The following is a 13,791-nucleotide window of genomic DNA, read 5'->3' as shown; positions in this document are numbered from 1 at the left end:
AGCACTTGAGGGATTTTGAAGAAAGAACATGAAATATGATATTGACTCTTTGCACTTGGTTCAAACTTAAAGATCATGAAGGTGTCAGTGGCTTCCTTTTTAAATTGGAGGAATTAGACTCGCTTCTTTCCAAGGTGAAGCAATCAAATTGGACGAGTTTAAATTGGATCCTTAAACCATCAATGCTCGCCTTGATACAACACAAGCTCTTGGAGCACCCTTGTGGTGGGGCAAGACTTATAGTTTCCTCATGCCTTGGTGAGATCATAAGGTTAAATTCACCTATACCTACTTATAATGATGACATTATGATGAAACTTTTCCAACTGATAGAAGAAAGCTTTCAAGGGTTGGATAACACCATGGGTCCTAACTTGGGAAAGAGGCTCTAGATTTTGGAAATCATGGTTGGATTCAAAGCATATGCCATCATGCATGATCTAGAGTGCAATGATTTGATTCTTCAAATGTTCCAATACTTTGCCAACATTCAAGAACATCATCCACACAATGTGAAAACAAATGTCCAAACTATTTTGTCTTTAGTTATGGGTGACCATGATTCCATTTGCAAGTAGATGCAACCCAAGTTGTTGTCCATTTGTAGAAAGGAACAAATTGCCTCACTTGCTACTTATGAACTAGCAAACAGGTTGGTTGAGTAGAACATGAGATTGTTTAAAAGACAATTGACCAAGGAAGAATTGATGAGGATGTCAGTTACAAGGAAGGAGCAAATTTTTTCGTCTTACCACTTGAGTAGTGTTGATAAAGAAAATTAAGCTTTCTTTGTAAAGGTTCAAGTCAGAAACAAGAATGAATTAAGGATGAAAAATATTTGCTTCAGGTGCAAGGGACCTTGGGAGCCTAATCACTCATGCTTGACTAAAATGGTATATGATAGGGGTAGAACAAGAGGATATTCCTTCTAATGATTCTAATGAGAATAAGATGGCTTCTTCTACTATACTTGAGTCCATTGATTTTCATGAGAATACCCTTGAAGGGTATGAACAATCATGTAAATATGTTTATAGAAATTCACCTATGCATCCAATGATATTTGATGGCTAAAAATGGTTAGCACAAGGAGGAGATAAATAAAACTTCTAGTAATCAATAGATTTTTCCCATGTGTGAAGAAAACCAAGGAGAAGAGCCCCCAAAGGTACATGAACATGAGGAAAAGTATGATAAACATAGTGTGCATTATGATTCATATTTGGAGAGTTTGTTGAAGGCTCAAGTTTGAGTTGTGGTTGATGGAGTTGAGCATCCATCTTTGGGGCCAGCCATTGATGAGGTGCAAGCAGACACAAAGACATCCAAAAAGGCTACATAACTTCTAGATGATAGCCATTAGGAGATGATTTAGCATTTTTGGATAGATCTTGTAGCAATGAAGAAGAAGACCTAGACACTTTGAAGCACCATCTTGCAGCATATCAATGAACTTAAGGAGCTTGGAATTTTGTGTTCCAAGTCAACGACCAATCTATCTAGCATTGGAGAATATCTAACATCCCTAAATGGGCAGCCAAGGTAGCATATTCTAGATTTTCAACACAACCCTCTTCAGGAGTACATGGTCATGGCTTGTAGCACTATCAACCCACCTCTATACGTTGGAGAGAGAGGGGAAAAATTTTCTAGATGGATATTATGGGTTCACCAAGCGAAACAACATGAGTTGAGCATGGTGCAACATTGGATAATGAACTTGTTCCATGTACAAGTGTTAATTCATTCAATCCTTCCCACAAGATGGATTGACAAGAGATTATGAGTTGGTATTCTATTGATGGGGTGATTCTTGAGAAGATATTCTTAGTCAAGGGCATATCAGAATAGGAGCACTTAGACATGGAGGACATGAAATGCATGAGTCGACAATGGGATCCAAGTGGATCTATTGGTGGTAGGATGAGTCAGAGGTTTGTTCTAGATCCAAGTATCAAGAAATCCATTCATGATTGGGTGGCATAGAGGCATGATGTGACACAATGGTTCATATGGGATCTTTGTATTAGTGTACATACGAATTTGTAGTTGAAAGATGTGGATTTCTTGAGGGAAAGAAATCTTAGGGTGAGAGGACTTGTAATATCCCCATTTTTTGTTACCCTTTGTGGTGCGATTAGGGTGGGTTTCCAGGGTTTGTGTTTGCTAAGTCACAAGAGCGAGATTACATCATCAGTGGGCCCAAAGGGTTTTCGAGGAGTTTTATGTGGCCCAACAAGGTTCACTTTCCATATTTCATCATCAAGATTAGTTCTGCACAATTTGTCCATGGTTCTGTTGCAATTTGACAATTCTTGTAAAACTAGGTTATTATCAAGCATAATTTAATTCAATATGTTAAAGGTGTTATTTGAAGCAGATTATTTAGAGAAACACTAGAGTGTAATAACTTGTTGGAATCAGGATGAAGAGATCTATAGGATGGGATGATGAAAAGTGGCTTTCAGTGGTCACATAAATCCTAGAGGAAATTTAATCATTTTCCAGAATTAAAAGTGACTTAAATAAAATAAAATAAAAATTCAATTAATAAAAATAAAAGGGAGAAGCTAGCCCCAAGGGATAGCTCAATTGGTCAAGCCCTCGTTGCTAAGTACATTGCCTATTGGGAGGTCACGAGGTCAAATATCCTTGATGCCTTTGGTTTTATGCTCGATATATTAGTCTGCCTTTGATGGATCTGTGTGGATTATTGTCCATGGATGTAGCGGCCACTCAGCAACCGCGAACCATGGTTGCCTTAATTTTTTTTAAAGTAAAATAAAAGGGAGAAGCCTCCAGATAAAAATAAAATAATAAAATAAAAGTGTAAAGGGATAAGCTTCTAGAGTGGAAATAAGATAATAAAATAAAAGTTCTTCTAGAAGGTTGAAGGGAAACTCATCAATTCTTTAAAAAGGGGTGGACCAAGCTTGTTGGGGAACCTAGAGTTAATCATTACTTTTTGTGAAGACTGGGGAAATTGTCCTCATAGGTTCATTATGCCCGGGATGAAAACCCTTGGGTACCTTAGTGAGATTAGATGGAAACCCATCTCTACCAATCCCTTGGTGAATTCATTCACAATTCACAAGTGCTTCTATTGGTTCCAATTATAGTTTTGGGAGACCAGGATCAGTATTGCCACAATTATTTTGGAGGCCATCACCTCAGCTATTGTGCAACTCAACATGCCATTTAGCAGGAGCTATTGTTAGTTTGTATTGGCATGTAATATTGCTCTAGTAAATAAAATAACACTAAGTTTGTTATTGTTTCTCATGTTATTTGTAATTGCAGTATTTTTATCTAATTTCCAGATGAGAATAATTACCTGTGTTTTATTTATAATGAAAGTTTTGTCTCATTTAAATTTTTTATCATGGATTTTTTAGTTTTATTTCTAGATTGGTTTACATATTTCCAAAAGGAATATAACAGATGCATGATTATTATTTTTTTTAACAAGGTCGGGTAGTTGATATATTACCAAAAGCTTTGATGGAGCAAGCTCCTATTACAAACAACTGTACCATGAAAAACATCTAAGCCATGAGATAGGAACGCAGTCTCTTCTCCTAGGCTTGTGTTCAAGACTTCATGTATTTTTATGTGTATTCTAGTGTACTGCCTATCAAACTGACTTACTAGAAAGATAGATTTACATGTCATGGGCTCTCTGACAGTTTTTCAAGGCTTGTAGACTGATTGCTCCTGAGTTGACTGGTTCTTCTTGTCATAATTGACCGAGTTCTCTCCTTCGTTGCTCGAAGAGTTGTTTTTGTAATATGCCACTGCTTCTTCTTTAGTGGGTTGAATTCCATTTGATTTGTTTGCTTGTTCTTCCTTTGTCTCTGCTTACTGCTCCAAATTTTGTTGTGCTTCTTTGATTTTGTGTTGCCTGAGGTGCTTCTTCTTTTGCTGTTGTTGACCACTTTCCTTTTGGCGTAAACGGGAATCGTTGGATATCGGAGATCAACGGACGAGGTTGTCAAAAGAATAGCGGCCAAGATTAAGTCGCATAGATTGGGATCAGGGGATGAACGGTGGAGATTAACCAGAGGCACTGGTGGGAGAGGAAACTGGACGCAACCGTTAATGGTTGAGATCTATGGTCATCGGGCGTGAACAAGTCCGGACGTTAACCGAGAAGAAAGGTGGGATTATACGCGGAGATGGTATTTCGGGCGGGGTAGAAACCATAAGTGGTAAAAGGGGAAGTTGTCTGATTCCACTGACCGAGCGACACGTAGCATCGAAGGAGAGAGAGAAAACCGCTTTTTGGGTGGGTAATCTTCGTGCTTGTTGTCAGCCTGAAATCAGTGGGAGCCGTTCGATCCATTGAGTACAGATCGACGGTGGAGGAGAGTCGCGCAAGTTTGATTGAACAGGCTAATCAACGACCGTTGGATCAAGCGCCAGATCAACGGTCCTAATTTGATCGAAGATCGGAGGAAGGAGGGAGTAGTGTTGCAAAAAAGGCTTGGGAGTGTGGGCCCGACGATAATTATAGATGTGAATGAATGATTTTTTGAAGTCCGGTTTAAGTGCTCGGACGAGTTTTTCCTGTGTATACCGATAGAGCTGAAGTCCCTGCGAACGATAGAATTGAAGGAGGGCCAAAATCTGGTTATAACAGTCAGGGAGGAGGGCTGAGATAATGGGAGGGGCAGATGGAGGGTGTGGATGCTCAAAAGGGATTTGCGCTCACTGAGAGGAGGGAGTGAAGGGAGTGAAGAGATACAGAGAGAGCAAGTTGGGTAAGAAGAAGGGTGGGGGCTTAAGATGAAGTTTGCGCGCTGAATAGAGGAAACACTACGAGATATTAGAGAAGACAAGGAGGGGCTTTGAAACCAAAGTATCACTCTAATAACATGGAAAGTGAAGATTTCCTCGCTGAGATGGCTGCTGCAATTTTTGTGAATGCACCCTCTATTCTTATAGTGCTTTATCTCAGCCTGAAACTTGCCTTCGATGAGATAGATTGCAACATGGTTCTTGTGACCAGGATTACAATCTTCATTCCTGTTGTTGCTCATACGAGAGTCTGAAATTTCATGTTTTTTCCTTTGCATTCCTGTGATTTCCTGGCTGTTGTTGCAGTGATGTGTCCTTTGTTGTTTTTTGACTGTTGTTTTTTGATTTATTACTTTTATCATTGTGATTTTTCCCTTGGATTTGATTAGCTTTATACTTGTGATTTTTGCTGATTATTAAGGAACAAAGTTGTGATATTCCTCCTAGTTTTCATGAACAAGCCCTTCATTTTTTTTCACTTCTTGGTTTGCAAAATAATCCGCCTGTTGATTGTGAATTCTCAAGACATTTCTGTAGATTACATCGCCAGAGCCTTCCAAGTTCTTCCTGATTCTTCTAAAAATTTTGTTCATGAACTCATTGCTTGGATTTTTGTTTCTTGCCATTGCCTCTATTATTATGGTTGAGTCTCCTATTATGATAGGATTTTGAATTTCTCTTTTTTTTATTATTCTTGTTCCCATCAACAAGTTGTATGCTTCTGCCTTATTATTTGAGATTTGTCCCAATCCCCATTCATATGTGACATTTTCTTTCCCATCAGGATCGAGGATTATTTCCCCTGCCCCTGCCTTTCCTGGATTATGCTTTGAGGCCCCATCAAAGTATAGACAATATCAAATCTGATTTTTCCTCCAATTTGTTAGTTCCTCTTCACTCATTCTTATTTTCCATATAATTCATGAGTTTGTCTTCCTCTGTCCTTTTTGTCCATTATTATTTATTATGGCTTTGCTGAGCCAATCTTGCTCTTCCTGTTGAAGAGTGTTATAGTCTGTTGGAGTTGTTCCTTTGACATTGAGTATTTCAGAAGTTAATCCCCATGTTTTTGAGAGGTTCTTCCCTATCCTTGGGATTTGATTTTTGAAAATGCACTTGTTTCATGTCAACCAAATTTTCCAACATAGAACCACTGGAATGCATTTCCATATTCTCTAAATTGTGGCCTTTTTCTTTGTTGTGTATGGGTAGGCCTTCTCAAAGGTCTGAAGAAAATCCGGCAAGGGCTTTTCGAAATTTATTCTTATTTCCAAAGGACTTATCAGCTGCTGCCAACATTGTTTGGCAAAAGTGCATTCTTGGAAAAGATGCTATATATTTTCTTCAACGTGCATGCATAATGGGCATCGTGTTGGACCTTGAAAACCTTTTTTTTAAAGTTTTCACTGGTCAATATTCTCCCTTTTAAAAGAGTCCAGATGAACATTTTGATCTTAGGCAGACTTTCCGATTTCCATGCTATTTTCCAAGAATCCCAATCTTGTTGATTTGGTTGTTCTTGAAGGATTTTATATTCAATCCTAACTGTGTAATGTCCACCGCTTGGGTCCTAGAGATATTCATCTTCCTCATCATGGTGGATTGACTCTATCCCTTTTAAGAGCTGCCTGATTTTGCTCCATTGCCCTTCCAGATCTGCCGGAATTGCTGAGATTTTCGAGTCTTGCCATTCCTTTTGGTTCCATAGAGAGATTGAGTGTAAAGTATTGAAACCTTTACCATTCATCCACTCTTGTATGTCTTCAATTTCTGGATGAGTCTGTAGTGGTTATTTACCCATGATTATGTCCTCCCAAATTGAAATTGTTTTTCCATTACCTGGGATTTTAGAAATGTATCTACTCATTAATGGAATTGTTTTTTTAACCAGCTTCCAAACTTGGGTACATTGTCTTATTGGGATATTTCCATTAAGCAATATTTTCCTGGTTCTATCCATACATTTTGATATAAGAGCCTTTTTCCACCAGCTCTCTTTTCTTGTAATTAATCTCCATACTATTTTCATTCCCAGAGCTGCATTCATGAGCCCAGGTATTCATATTGATAGTCCTCCTTGTTCACAAGGTAGTACTACTTGCTCCCACTTGACCAGGCTAAATTTTTTGTTTTCTTGCTTCCCCCCCTGCCACAAAAAGCTTCTTAAGATTAACTCCATTTGTTTGTGGGCACTTGCTGGGGCCATGATTATTGCATATTGGTAGATAGGTAGTGCTACAAGGAGTGCTTTGATTAGTATTACCCTTCCTGCCATATTCAGCCACATCATACCCCAACTTTATATTTTGTTTTTCATTTTTTCAATTTGTTTAGTCCATATTTTTGTCTTCATGTTCTCTTTTGAGATTGGAAGTCCCAGATAGAAGAAATGTGTCCATTTTTCCTGTACAGGGATGTCTAATATTTTTGAGATCCTTTGCATAGTTCTGGGGGGGGGGGGGGGGTATTCCATCCATATATCCTACATTTTGTATTGTTTAATAGCCCACCTGAAACCTGTAAAAAATCATCCATAACTTTTATGAACCTCCTTCCTATTATTGTTGATGCCCCTCCTAGCAACAATGTGTCATCAACAAAGAGTGAGTGGTTTATTGTTTTTACTCCTTTTGCTATTCTGATCCCTGTGATATTTCTTTCCTTTCTTTGTTTTTCCAAAGCCTTGCTTAATGTTTCCGCCATTATAATATATAGGAAGGGAGAGAGAGGACAGCCTTGCCTAAGGCCTCTTGTGCTTTGAAAGAAGTCATTAGGCCTTCCATTTATGAGGGGGCCAATCCAAGGAGTAGAAATGCATGCCTGTATGACTTCCATTATCTCTCTTGAGAAACCAAGTTTTTGGAGGACAACCATTAGATATGGATGGCTGATCCTGTCACAAGAATTTGCCATATCTAGCTTGATTATGAGGCCTTTTTCTTGCCTTAGCATACTAGAGTGTACAGCTTCCTGTACAATAATTACATTATCTATGATTTGCCTGTTGGGCACGAATCCTCCTTGGTTTTCAGATATGATTATTGGAAGTACTTCCTTGATTCTTTTTTCAATTATTTTTGTCATTATCTTATAAGATGAATTGCAAAGAGAGATACGGTGAAACCTGTTGAAAGTTGAGGGGTTTGCTTCCTTTGGGATTAGGGCAAGATAGGAGGATTTTGTGTTACCTCCTATTTTTTTTTTTGAAGACATTCTTCACCATTCTTAAGAAATCCTTTATGATGGTATACCAATGAGATCTGTAAAATGCTATTGTGAAACCATCTACCCTGGGGCTTTGTCAGGATGCAGGCTCCATATGGCCGCCACTACCTCTTCTTCTGTGGGATCCTTGCACATTGCAACATTTTGGTCTTTATTTTTTTTTTTGTGCTTTAAGAAATCTTCACTCTCAGCCATTTCTTCGTTGGCTAAGAGTAAGTTTTTAAAGTGATGATAGGCTGCTTTTTTTAGTTCCTTCGCACCTTTGACCTCTTGGATTTCGACTTGAATTTTTTCTATTTGGTTTCTTGCTCTTCTTATCTTCATTGTGTTGTGGAAAAATGATGTGTTTTTGTCCCCTGCCTTGAGCCACAAACTTCTGGATTTCAATCTTGCCTCTTCTTCTTCTTTCATGTTTTCTCTATATATTTCCCAAAATAGTTCCTTCCCTCTTAGATAATCTTGCTTGCCTTCTTCTCTGTTTTCTTTTTCAATTTGCATGCTGTCCATTTTCTGCTGTAAATCTTTTTTTTTTTTCATTTTCTCTTGCCCATTCCTTTAGTTTGGTTCTTGCAGTTTTTAATTTTGTTTCCCAAATATACTGTGGTGATCCTGTTACTCTTGGCTCCCATGCTTCCTTGACTAGTTCGTTGATTTTTGTGTTACTATCCCAAATTGAGATGTATCTAAATGGGAGCGGTCCCTGGTTTTCCATTTTGCCCATGACTGTTGTCACCGGTTTATGGTCAGATGCTGTGGTGTGTAAAAATTTTGATTTTATGGAGCTGTGCATTGCTGCTATGTTTTCTCGTATCAAAATTCTATCCAGCCTTTCTTTTATGTTGCTTTTGCCCACTCTTTTATTGCTCCAAGTGTATTTCCTGTTGCTTGGCAGGATGTCTATTAAATTGTGTTGTTCCATTATTTCTTCTAGAATATCCCTGGATGGGTCTGTGTGGTATGTTCCTCCAAATTTTTCTTCTATAGTTCTTACCAAATTTAAATCTCCTCCTAGTATTATTTTCCCAGCTTGCATTTCTTTTAGTGCTTCTTTTATGGTGGCCCAACATTGCTCTTTTTCCTTGTAGTGATTTGGGGCGTATATATTTATAACACTGTACCTCTCTTTTATACTAATTTGCATTAGATTCGTTTGGATCCAGTGCTGATCTTTTTTGTATTTTATTAATTCCCATGTTCCTTTTTTCCATATTGTGCAAATACCTCCAGACGCTCCTGTTGCCTGTATTGCTTCCCCTTCATAATTTCTGATTTTTTTTTTCTTCATATTTTTAGTTTCTTGGCTGTTTTTTTTTGTCTCCTGAATCATAAGGATGTTTGGGTTTTCTTTTGCCAGAATGTCTCTTGTGGAATTTTCTTTGACAAATGATCCCATTCCTCTGCAATTCCAGGAGACCACTATCATTATTTACTTGTTGGGTGGTGTGTGGCTCCTTTCCCTCTTTGCTGGCTTTTTTCATTGTTTCCTGTACTCCTTCCTAAGAAGCTTTCCATAGGTTGCTGCGTTCCTAATGCCATTTCCTTTGTTGCTGCTTCATCCTTGAGTTCTTTGTTTGTCTTTCTTCCTGGTTTTTTTTGATATTCTACATTTGGGGGTACTTCCTTTGACTATTTTCTGGTTAGGATTCTGTCTACTGAGGGGGAGGGAGGGGTATGAGAGTTTGATACTAGAGGGGATGAAGGGGGTTTGGGGGTATGTTGTGGGGATCTGGATCTAGATCTTGGTCCAGGGGATGGGGGAGCTGAAGGATCCAGAGGATCAAAAGGATTAAGGCTAGCAAGAGGATTATTATCTTATTTTGGAGATGGGGGATGGAGATCAGAGGATGTGGAGGGCTGCAAGGAAGATAGATTTGGTTATTTATGGACTGTCTTCTTTCTTTTAACCTGTTCCCATTTGTTTTCCGGATCTTCACTCTTTTCATTTTCATTTCTTTTTTTTTTTTTTTGTACATCTATTTGCAAAATGACCGTATTCGTGACATACCTTGCATTTGAAGAGGATTTGTTCATAATCTAGCTGTTGTATGTGCGTCCACTAGTCCACTTTGATTTTGATAGCTTCTGGTAGCACTTTCCCAAGATCCACTTCTACACAGATTCTGGCGCATGCAGGCATATTTTCCTTTGGCTCGCACCTGTCTATATATTTCCCAACTGCATTTCCTATGGATTTGATTGAATCATCCCCCTAATAGTGAATGGGAAGGTGTGGCAATCTGACCCAGACAGGGACGACATTGGGTACATCCATTTCTGGGTCGAAATCCGGTGTCCATCTGTTTAGACACAAACCCCTTGTATCCATAAAATAAGGTCCATTCCTAAATATCAGATCTCGATCCTCCTTGGTTTCAAAGTGAAAGGTGTAGTAACCTCTTCCACAAAACCTGATTGAGATTTTTCCATCTATTGACACAGTCCAGTTCCTTTCTACCCATTTTTGCACAGTTTTGGGCGATGGCCATAACCCATAAAACTGCCCCACTAATCCACGCTCCGCCAGAGAAACTGCTGCTCTATGGGGAAGGGCAGGAAGGAGTGAGATTTCAAGAATGTCTTCCAATATTTGAACAAACTTAGTGATTGATGGTCTGTTCTTTGCCGGGCCCATTGTAGAAATGAGAGAGGCGAAAGCTTTTGTTGTTCCTTCAATTTCATGCTGTTGATCTGAGAGAGGCTCTCCGTGATGCATCCAAGGTGCTCAGTCCCTAGCAGCAGGAGGGCGCTGAGGGGCAGCTGCGAGCTGCTGCGTGCTTCTTGCTGCATTCGCTGGCTAGGGCTGCATAGCTCCTTCAGCAAGCAATGCGATTTTGCTGCGTTTTAACAGATGCATGATTATTATGGTTTGAAGGAGCTAGCGATTATGGGATGTTATTTTCCAATGTTACATAACTTTGTGTTATGAATAAATGCAAGTGTTGGTTGAATTTAATTGCTTTAAATTTAGAGTATTACTTGTCAATTCAGGAATGTAAACTTTGAGGCATCATATTGTATGTGCAAAGACTAATGACATTAAGGATCCTATACTATAGCAAAGAATGTAAAGAAATCAACTTACTGACAAGAAGGCAATGGAACAAGTCACTGGGCAACTAACTTATTAGTTAGCCAAGAACCATAATAAAGATCCCTTGATTTTGTTTAACTATGAGTCAGTTCATATAAACTCCCTCTAAGTCTTACCCTTAGTGAATCTCACCCACAAGACTTGTTAGCATGGATACTACATTTAAGACAAATGTAACAAAATATATGCTCTCAAGGGTGTTTATAGTAAAGCCTCTAATATTTAAGCCACAAACTATATAGGGTTTCCTTTGGGACAAACACCTAGTGGACTAAACAGAGTTGCAATGCAATCAACACCTTCTAGTTAGCATGAACACATAACCAAAAGATAAAACCTAAACTAAAGGGACCATTGGGCGCATATATAGGGCCCTTCCTGATTTCATCATAGTTTTTCACACCTGGATATTGGTGAGTTCGTATACCATAGAGGGTTGCAAAGTATCAATGCTATCCTTCATTGATCAATGTTATTTCTACAAGCATAAATCCATAATCAAAACAAAGAAAGGAATCTTACGAAACCAAGATATAAATAACCACAAAATTTAACACACAACTCTTTTTAATAATAGACCATGGTTCTTCCACGACTAAAGGGTTAGCTTTAGTTATTAACTCTGTGACTCTATTGCACAATGTATTAATCCAAGCATAACCTAAGCATAAAGTCTCAAACATAAGAATATCAATTAATCGTTTATGATATTCACAAGGGATCTAAGTACGAGGAACAATAAACACACAATTAGTCAAAGAACACAAATAAGAAATAAACTAAATTGGAAAACACATCACATAGAGTATGATATAGAGGAAAATGTAGCTAGATTAGTGATCCCTTCCCAACCAACAACTATTTCCTAAGAGAAGAATTAAATCAAGCGCACAGAGCACACATGTGCATTTATCAAAAAAATACTAGTAGATTCATATTAAATTCTGAGATTACATCACTTGTAGAGATACCCAATGATCTTACTTGTTTTGTTTACCAATGGAACTAAATAATAGTAAGATTGATAACCCCATTTATAGAGACTATTGTTCTTTATATAAGTTACAATATACATCCCAATGGCCATAAGGTCCATCACCATAACTCTAAACCACAATAGACAGGTGATCTATATGGGTCCCCTTCTAAGTTTTAGAATTAGCATGATTCTCCTGATCTGGATCTAATAATTGTGTACAAAGTTTGGTGAGTCTATTGCGCAAGTCCACATTTTGGTGAAATGCCTTTCCCTCTTAAACCACGTCTAGGGTTGACCACTGAATCAACAATCCTTATATGCCTTCTTCAGCAAGCCTTAATCTAGTTGAACAGGAGAGGTAGCTTCTCAATAATATTAGGAAAACAACCCTGTTGTAGCGGTTATAACCACCCTCCAAAATTTTTCCTATGCTTTGATTTTAGAGCCTTCCTTACTATCAACAACAACTCATATCGCACTGATATAGGTATTCATGCTTTGATTGATAATTATCCTTTCATTTTTTGCTTGTGCTTGTTTACTTAGTTGGTTCTTCTAAGTCACAAGCTGATCTCCCAACTTGGTCTCACAACAGTTCTGGGCTTGCCACTAGAAATTGTGCAATCCTTGAGGGAAAGAAACCTTGATTATGGGAATTACGTAGTCTTGACTTCCAGTGAGCCTTCAGCTCAGAAAATGAATACTCATGGGAGGCATCCTAACACTGAGATTAGAAATTGCATAGCCCACAATGAGCTCAAAAACCGCGTAGTACAGTGAATCGAAAAGTTACCCAGTTCCCCAGATCTAGGTAGTCTTTCCTAGTAGTGTGCATCGAAAATTTCCCTGAAAAAGAAAAAGAAAAAAAGAAAAGAAAAAACATCCCTAAAAAATAGGGATCTATTTTTAGTATCATGAAGGAGGCACTTGCACAATTTATATAAACTTTCTCCAAGTGTTGCTTTTTCCTTGATTTTAGGCATGCACGTAATAAACCCTAAATTGTCCAAATCTATTTAATCAATGCTTCTAAAGATCATTTTCACATTCATTCTTGGATCTATAACATTCCCGAGGAGATCAAGGAACCTTTGGTGCGATCATCGATGCTTTTCCAGGCGAGTTTTGCTTTTATCGTCATTTGCCTCTTTTTTTGTCGCTTTTTGTTGTTTGGCTTGTGTGAGTGTTGTTTTACTTTTTTATCTTCATGGTTTTGGCGTTTTGACTTGTTTTAACTTGTATAAGTGTTTTTTAAGTTGTATATTTCCTTTCCCAAGTGTTGCATTAGTTTTCTTGTTTTTGCACCAATGGTCACAATTGCGACGACTCTCCTCACTTACTTCGTTTTCCTTCTATTTGAATAATTGTTGCACTTGATTCACATGAATCTATCTAAACTTAGTCATATCTACACTCAGCTTCACACTATCTCTCAAAACTGCTCATTTTCCACACTTAGGTAGATCTGGGTTTCCCTTGGCCAATTTTCACTTTGCCCAGCTGGCACTGCGCAATCCTGAGGCTCAAGCCACAAGCTGGGCCTTTGGAATTGTGAAGTGCGTAGTCCAACCTGGCTCCAACTGCACATTGCGTAGTTCCAATAGCCATCCTGTCAGTTGGCCATTGAGATTGTGTAAAGCGCAGTCTCTCCAAGGCCTCAGCCCAGGATGAACTGTGCATTGCAAGTTTCAACCATTAA

Source organism: Pinus tabuliformis, chromosome 3_1 (genome assembly GCF_031772625.1).
Source record: "Pinus tabuliformis cultivar Carrire ecotype Pingquan chromosome 3_1, CPIR1, whole genome shotgun sequence".
Classification (NCBI taxonomy): Eukaryota; Viridiplantae; Streptophyta; class Pinopsida; order Pinales; family Pinaceae; genus Pinus; species Pinus tabuliformis.
Note: the sequence above shows the minus strand (reverse complement) of the source record.